This window comes from Cryptomeria japonica, chromosome 4, assembly GCF_030272615.1.
Source record: "Cryptomeria japonica chromosome 4, Sugi_1.0, whole genome shotgun sequence".
Lineage (NCBI taxonomy): Eukaryota > Viridiplantae > Streptophyta > Pinopsida > Cupressales > Cupressaceae > Cryptomeria > Cryptomeria japonica.
This window is the reverse complement of record NC_081408.1, coordinates 19,195,321-19,204,698: the sequence shown is the minus strand read 5'-3', so window position 1 is coordinate 19,204,698 and position 9,378 is coordinate 19,195,321. Positions and strand designations below refer to the sequence as shown.

General features: G+C 32.2%; 1 pseudogene; it reads right to left on the bottom strand.

Annotated features, from left to right (window-relative positions):
- Positions 1 to 1,206: 1,206 nt before the first annotated feature.
- Positions 1,207 to 2,417, bottom strand: LOC131033130 (glutathione S-transferase 3-like; annotated as a pseudogene).
- Between the last annotated feature and the right edge of the window lie 6,961 nt (positions 2,418 to 9,378).

Below are 9,378 nucleotides of genomic sequence, written 5' to 3'. Positions count from 1 at the left end.
GTATCTATGGGGTCTCCCCCACCTGATTTGTCTTTGAATATTCCTAATGATAGTGTTGCCTGGATGGTTGTTTGTCGCTGGCGGAAAGGAAAATCTACCCCCTTCCCCAGCCCCCCCTTCATCAAGGTGTGGATTCTCCCCACTCTTGAGTTGGGTTGGTTTGTTGATGGTTTGACAGTGGGTTTGTTTGCCCTATCTAACTTTGTTTGTTTGGGGTTTTCACCCTTTCTTGGTCCGTTTATTTCTGTTAGCCGTTTAGCTTTGTAAAGGGTCAACGCCCGTGTTATCGTTTCTTTATTTATCAAAAACAAGTTGAAGATACATTTTTTCATGCACAAAATCACAAATACTTTGATACCAAACATTTAAATATCAAGAATAAAACCTACAAACTACATAATGATTCGAGACATGAAAAAGAAAAATAGTATGATATGATTTTTTAAAGAAGAAGAATAATACTACATAAATGTACAAAAATGTAAGAACAATATGTAAAGCTTGTGGTTCCATTGTAAGAAACATTCCTTCCAATAGAACATAAACTAGGTGGTTGTGCAATATTTAAGATCTCTCTCTTGCATATATACTACTATATATAACTAATGCATGCAAGAAGCTAAATTATTCTAATTAGTTAACCTGGTGACTAACAAAGCATATGTATTCAAGATTTTACTCCATAAAATATAATTTATATATACAAGAGATGAGGTTCTTGACACTTTTCTTTAATACTAAATGCTATGGAAATTGATCTATGTATCATAGTTCATTTTATTTAATAATGAAATGGAACATATATAATTACATAGTTGTTTTGTGATCTTATGAAATTGGAAGCGCACTTTACTTAATCCCGCTTGTTCATCAATCAAACTTATTATATTTGCATGTTACAACAAATTACCCAACAATCTAATAAAACATTCTTTTACTTAAAATAGATTTAAATAATACTATTAATTAGACTTACTCAATATTAACCTCTTCACAATAATTATTTAATTAAACTGTTATACAACACATTTATAAATAAAAACCTATAACCTTAACATATAACAAAATAAAGAACAATTTGATGCAACTCAATGCACTACAAAAAAATAAACTTTTGTGAAGAAGTTAACTAAACTTCCCCTAGAAAAAACTTTCTAAACTGAGTTGCCATTTGTAGCAATCTTTCTTGTTGTGGGAGTACTTTCTTCACACTCTCTCTCTCTCCATACATTTTGTCATCCATGAGAAAATGTTTGGAAATTTATCTTGAGTTATAATCTTGAAATTTCTAAGAGTTTCAAAAGTATGGAACCAACATATATGTGGGGCAAGTGCAATATCTACTATACCAAAAGTATTTCCTCCAAAATAATCATTTCCTTTAAGAGTTTCTTCCAATATTGTTAAAGATTCTATATATTCTCTCTTTCCTTCTTCTTACTCTTCCCCTTTACCAAGGAATATGCGCCTTCCTCCTGAATAATAAATCTGAAGAAAAATATAACTATTAAAAAATATTAAAAATGTGCAGTTAGGTACCTAACTATTAAAAAATGTAGGGTTCATTTGTAGTGCAGTTAGGTGCCTTCCCCAAGGAGTATGAGGTAGTCCCATAGGGCTCTAACCCATCTATAGACCCATACATAGATGACTGGCATCGTGGACTATTAAAGACACTTTACTTTACTTTTCTTTTACCCACAATAAAGTAGGAGGACTGGTATCCAACCAAAAATAATCAGCTATTAAAATTTGGAAAAGGAGTTTCAGAATTAGATTGTGTAGTAGGTTTTGCAAAAACAATTACACAAATCTAATCCAAAAACTGCTGTTCTAAATCTAATGGATTGCCTTCAGCTATTGAAATTTATTATCTTTTATAAAAAAAAATGAAATAAGCTTAAATTATTTTCAATTGCAACATGAAGTTGATCAGTTCACAAAAAAAATTCAAAAGATTGGATCTTATTCGATCCAAAAGCTTTAACTCTTAAAAGGATCACATCAAGATTACAGTAAAAAAGAATTCAATACCTTTCAATCCTTAACACTAAATCAAAAAATTTAGAAAACTAATCACGTTACATACCTTCTTACTTATAAAATCTACCTAGATCCGAGCCATAGCACGGTCATATGGATCAGATGGTAAGAAAACCAGACCATTGCTCCATACCTCATCAATATACTACAGTATAATGGCAGACTCAGCCACAGGTCTGCCATTATGAATAAGAACAGGTACCTGCTTATGCACAGGATTCATTTCAAGCAAAAGGGGGCTTTTACACATCAAATCCTACTCCACATACTCATATTTGATGCCCTTTTCTTCAAGCCCAATCATGACTCTCAGGGCATATGGACTGGCCCAGAAGCCCAGAAGCTTAACCTCATCTTCACTTGCCATTTTCAGCTATTTTTCCTTCAATCTCACTGAAATTTTCTGTGCAGGAGAAGAGCAAATTTGTGGTGTATTTATAGTAGCTTTGGGCTCTGTAATTTGCTCAGTTGTGAAGCAAAAGTTGGTCAACGTGTGAAATGGAGATGAGTAGGGCCCACTGCAATTGGATTAATATATATGAGGCACGTTATCATTCATTAAATGCTAATATTTATTTTATTTTATTTTTCTATTAAATGAGTAGTTCTATGTTTATATTTATTATATTTTAGGTTTTATGTCTAGCCTGAGGCACGTTATCCTTCATTTAATGCTTTTTTTTTCTTAATTTCTATTAAATGGGGTAGTTATATGTTTAGAGTTTTTATATATTAGATTTTATATAATTAATATTTATTTTATCTTTTATAAGAGAGATTTTTATGAACTATTACGATAAAATATAAGTCAACCAATTTGTTTCAAAATTAATGAGTTGAATTTTGAAAAATATCACTAATTCATATATCATATCTAATTTGTTTTTTATTTTTATTAATTAAAAATTAAGATTTTTAGATTTTAGAAAATTTTAATTCAAAGAGTGATAAAAATTTATTCAAAACAAAACAAGTGCCACATAGTGGCCAGTACTTGCCTTAATAATTTTTAGTTTAATAATAATATTTGTTATAAATATTAGAAATATTTATTTATTGTAACTAATATTAGCCAATCATTTACAAGTAAAATAATTTTTGTAAATTATAAACTTAAAAAACATGCATCTATATTATAGAAAAAAGTTGAAAAATATAAAACAAAAGAAAATATCTTATTTTCATTGGTCTAAATAATTTTATTTAATAACCATTTAAACATGACAAATGAATTTTCATTAAAATATTATTGAAGTACTAAAAAAGGGAATATATAAGATTTTGATTATTATTAATAATTTATATTACTAAAATAATATATTGTTTTTATTTTATTTTTTAAGTTGAAAAAATAAACTTTTAATAATTGATTTGTTTGGGAAAAAATTAAAAATAAACTGATTTAAAACCCGAGATTATGGGTTGTTCCTAGAAACCCGCCTATAAGAGGCAAAAAGATATTAGCCAATCGTTTGCAACAAAAATAATTTTTGTAAATTATAATGTTAACAAATGTGCATCTATACTATAAATTTTTTTTTTTAAAATTAAAGAAAGAAAAATAATTGCTTTTCATTGGTCTAAATAATTTTTTTTAATAACCATATAAACACAACAAATGAATTTTCATTACAATAGTATTGCCTAAGGGCAAGTACTAATAAGTACAAGAAAAGAGTACTATACAACCCTATCCTTATACACCAACTGATCCAACATGAGAGACAATTCTAAGATAACTGCCCCTTATCCACAATAGTTTTAAAAATTAGCAAATGATATTTTTTATTAGGTAAGGGGTAACTATTTCGCCAAATTTACCCCAAGCACAATCCCAACAAGACTTGATATCTAATGGGCTTATTAAGAACCATTCAACTTCACCAGGAGATCAGGAGTCCATTAACAACAAATGAATTTTGATAAGATATGACATAATATTATAAATATCACTAGATTATTAATATATTCTTTCTATTTTTTTCTAATTATTTCTTATCAATCAAAAATTGAGATTTTAATATTGTAGAAAGTGCCATATTTTAAACAATATTCTCCACACTTCCTTTCCAAATTAAAATTTATGATCTTCTAGATATTCTCAATTTCATTGTAGATAAGCATGATTTTCTAATTTTTTAAGGGTTTTTTTTTTCTCTCTTCATAAGATGGTTAAAATAAAGCAACTTGAACCTTGAGCAAGGGGAGAGTAATATTGACAACTTAGGTAAGGTTATAAAAAATTATAGTCTTGTCCATTCCAATTAGAATTGATGGATGCATTTGGATGTAAATTAATTGTATTATTTGAATTTTATCTATTTTTTTAATTTTTGGGGGTTGATGTTCACAAAAATAAGGTCAATAGTGCTTAAAACAATATAAAGATGTATTATATAACTTTTTCTGGTGAACAATTAAATAAGTCTAAAGCCTATGATTCTTTTCATTTGCATTCACGTTTGGATCATACATCAAATACATCTAACAAAATACCTCTCTCATTTATGCTTTGATGGATGTCCATAACCTGTTCCAAAGATCACATTCGACATAGGCTGGGAAGATGTTGGCAAAGATTGCCCAGCCTAGCTTTACAGCTAACAATTGCATTTTCTTGAAAGTTTCTAAAGCCTTTTCAACAAGGGACTTCCATGAGAACACATTTCTTTGAAGCATTCTATCAAACAGTTCTTGTACCTTAACTGTGCTTCCAGATTTTGCATACATGTCTACCACAACATTTCCAACTACATAATCTGATAAAGTTCCCCTGTCCATAATATATAAGGAGTTCGGGTTCCACAAACCACATTGAAACTGAGAACAGATGCAAACCAGAAGTGAGAAGATGAGTGTAATGTGATAAACTCAAAGTAGAGAAAAACCAGGCAACCCAACCAGACATTGAAACCGACAACCAAGACGTTTTGTGCATAGAGATGTGAAACTTAAGGTGCTCTTAAACACAAATTGTAAAATAGCTTTGGAATGAGTTTTTAATCACTAAGATTGTTCAAGTAATTCAAAACTGAAACAAGGTTAGTAACACTTGCAACATACCGAAAGTTAGCTCATGTTGCTGCTTTTGGAGATCCAAATTTCAATCTTGTTACCTAGGTTTCTATAACCCAACAAATATCACATAATAGAAACTATCTGATTTGTAACAATTAATACACTAAGTTAATTAACAATAATGAATAGTGGAAGCAAATTCACATGAAACCAATCACACAAACACAGATAACACCTATATACCCAGGAATCCCCAATGCAGGGAAAAACATGCAAATATTGAATCTTCTATTCAACTTCTAGAGCAAACATTCTTTCAAATCTCATCCTAGTTGCTACAACGATTTTAGATATATAGCCTTCTTGATGAAACATCAATTATGTAAGAGAAGTAAAACTTTCCTTACACAAAACATCCTAAGAGAAACATTCCTTGCATGATGCAAACTGGAACTTTCCTTAGATGAAGTGAGAGAAAGGAAACTCACCTTACATAATTTAAACTATCCACACATAAAAATTTTCTTGGTAATAACCTCACAACTCTAGGAAACATTCTATTTACAAAATAGAAAATATCCTCTTGCCGAACATCCAACACGAGCTGCACTTAAGCAACTTCCACAAACACACCTTTTGAACTATAGAAAACTCAACACTCCCTCTTAGTGAGGAAGGTGTTATGCACAACCCCCAACTTATCCCTGAAGAATACAAACTTACTCTTCATCAAAGCATTCATCAAGATGTCTGCTATCTGCCCATCTGTAAGAATGTATTGTAACTTGACTTATGGATCTAGCTCTTGATCAAAGAGTCTAGCTAGAAGTTTCTAAAGATAGATAGCCTCACATGTAGCCATACTGGTTGCCATATACTTGTCCTCTACAAAGCTCAATGCAATTGACATATATTTCATTTTGTATCAAGAGACAACTCCAAATCCCAAACTAAAACAACACCCTTAAGTGATCTTCTTGTCAATTATACTGTCTACCCAATCTGCATCGGTGAACCTCTTGAGCTTCACTCCATCCTGCTAAATCAACTGTGCCTCGGAGATACCTTGAAGGAATTGAAAACTGAATACTGAAGAAATCTATGATACAAAAACTTGGCTTAGTATTCAGAGTTTAAAGCTCTGATACCATGTAGGTTTATATAACCCAGCAATAGATTAATTGTTCAACAAATATCATAGAATATAAACTATCTAATTTGTAACAATTAATACACAAAGTTAATTAACAATAATGAATAGACGAAGAAAATTCACACAAACACAGATAACACCAATATACCCAAGAAACCCCAATGCAGGGAAAAACCTACAAATGTTGAATCTTGTATTCAGCTTCTAGAGCAAATTTTCCTTCAAATCTCATCCTAGTTGCTACAAAGATCTTATATATATAGCCTTCTTGATGAAACATCAATTATGTAAGAGAAATAAAACTTTCCTTACACAAAACATCCTAAGAGAAACATTCCTTGCATGATGCAAACTGGAACTTTCCTTACATGAAGTGAGAGAAAGGAAACTCGCCTTACATAACTTAAACTATCCACACATAAAATTGTTCTTGGTAATAACCTCACAACTCGAGGAAATATTCTATTTACAAAATAGAAAATATCCTCTTGCCGAACATCCAACATGAGCTTCACTTAAGCAACTTCCACAAACACACCTTTTGAACTATAGAAAACTCAACACTCCCTCTTAGTGAGGAAGGTGTTCTGCACAACCCCCACCTTATCCCTAAAGAATACAAACTTCCTCTTCATCAAAGCCTTCATCAAGATTTCTGGTATCTGCCCACCTGTAAGAATGTATTGTAACTTAACTGATGGATCTAGCTCTTGATCAAAGAGTCCAGCTAGAAGTTTCCGAAGCTAGATAGCCTCACATGTAGCCATATTGGTTGCCATATACTCGTCCTCTGTAGAACTCAGTGCAATTGACATATATTTCCTGTTGTATCAAGAGACAACTCCAGATCCCAAACTGAAACAACACCCTTAAGTGCTCTTCCTGTCAATTGTACTGTCTACCCTTTCTGCATCAGTGAAACCCTCGAGCTTCACTCCATCCTGCTAAATCAGCTGTGCCTCGAAGATACCTTGAAGGAATTGAAAACTGAATACTGAAGAAATCTGTGATACAAAAACTTGGCTTAGTATTCAGAGTTTAAAGCTTTGATACCATGTAGGTTTATATAACCCAGTAGTAGATTAATTGTTCAACAAATATCACAGAATATAAACTATCTAATTTGTAACAATTAATACACAAAGTTAATTAACAATAATTAATAGCAGAAGCAAATTCACACAAACACAACTAACACCAATATACCCAAGAAACCCCAATGCAGGGAAAAACCTGCAAATGTTGAATCTTCTATTCAACTTCTAGAGAAAATTTTCCTTGAAATCTCATCCTAGTTGCTACAAAGATCTTACATATATAGCCTTCTTGATGAAACATCAATTATGTAAGCAAAGTGAAACTTTCCTTACACAACACATCCTAATAGAAACATTCCTTGCATGATGCAAACTGGAACTTTCCTTACATGAAGTGAGAGAAAGGAAACTCGCCTTATATAACTCAAACTATCCACACATAAAACCATTCTTGGTAATAACCTCACAACTCTAGGAAACATTCTATTTACAAAATAGAAAATATCCTCTTGTTGAACATCCAACACAAGTTGCACTTAAGCAACTTCCACAAACACACCATCTGAACTACAGAAAACTCAACAATATTTTTGGTCCATTTTCAAAATTTAAGTTTCCCCCATTTCAAGTATCATTTTATAAAAGGTGGGCCTATAATATACTCACAAGCATGAGTAAGGGAAATGGTATAGGTAAGTCAAGTCACATGTTTTTAAAATTTCATAACCCCCTACTATGGGTTGCAAAGTTATGGAATGCAACGACTCTTCACTATCGGGTGACTTGTAAGTTTTCAAACTCAAAATTCTCCTGACTAAGTGGTTTTCAAGTTATAAAAGTGCCCGATCACATGATCTCTTCAAGACATTGCAAAGTGAAATGGTATAATGAACATAGTCGGGGAAGTTTTCCAAACTCCCAAACTCCCAATTAGGAGGTTTTAAAGTTTTGAATTCTGTCGGTTAGCCGACATGCCATGAATCTCTACATTATGAGTCAGGTCCAATATTGTTTTTGAAAATATAAGGGATGTTGAGGATCGTGTTGAGTTCAAGATGTGGAATCATATGGATGTTCTACTCATAGTTGCAGATTGTTTTGAATGATCGGCCACCATCACGAGATAAAACCTGACCAGTTATCTAAGCAAGCTTAGATATTCTTGGAATCCGGTTTGATATCGGATGACAAACATGGTTCATGAATAGTTTAGAACTTTGATGTGTATTTTAAAAATCAAGACGAGAATGGCTTGGTCGAGGGCATTGTTTCCTAGCCATAAAATGATGGCACATGAATTGTACATAATCTTTTTGGTAAAGATGTGGTTTCAAGAATTTAGGAAGGCTATTGTGATGGTTTCCTTACTACTCATTTTGAGGTTCTAGGTGAAATGTTTTCATTTGCAATGGAAGCAAAGAAGCGAGGAATGGGAGTTGTAGGTTCTACACAAAATATTTTGGATTTCATCACAAAGCATGTGCAAGAGGCAGTGAGTCGTGATATTGATGAACATCTTCAATTTATATTAGGCGCCGAATTTGGCATGGTGACAACTATTGTGGCTGTAGTTCATAACACACTGAAAGAGATTAGTGTTGGCAATTGACACTCATTGGATTCATTTTGTTGTCATTGATGGCAACAAAATCGGATAGAAGGCAACATGACTTTATGGAAGTCACAAACCGGCACTAGGAGGCATATACCTGCAGATACCGACATTGGAAGCATTCAAGGCTACACCGACATCGACACCCGACATCAATACTTCAAGGAAGCCAACATCAAGAAATATTTATTTTAGTAAATCATTTTGTAATTATTGTCGAGGCTGACATTGAATATTCTTTGTAAATGCATTGTAAGCCAACATAAGGCATATCATATGTAATAGGTATATAAGTCAGTCTACTAGGTCAATTTTAAGAGTGTAGAAGGTGATATAGGATGTGAATGAGAAAATGATGTTATATGTGAATAAGTATAGCAGAATTGTGATGTGAATTATATGTATGGAGATCATTTTTGTATGCGAACATCGTATCATGCAATGATCTATAGATAGCTAGGAAAGCACTCTTGGAGGAGAAGTAATACCGACAATAGTTCAAGACTATGAACTGG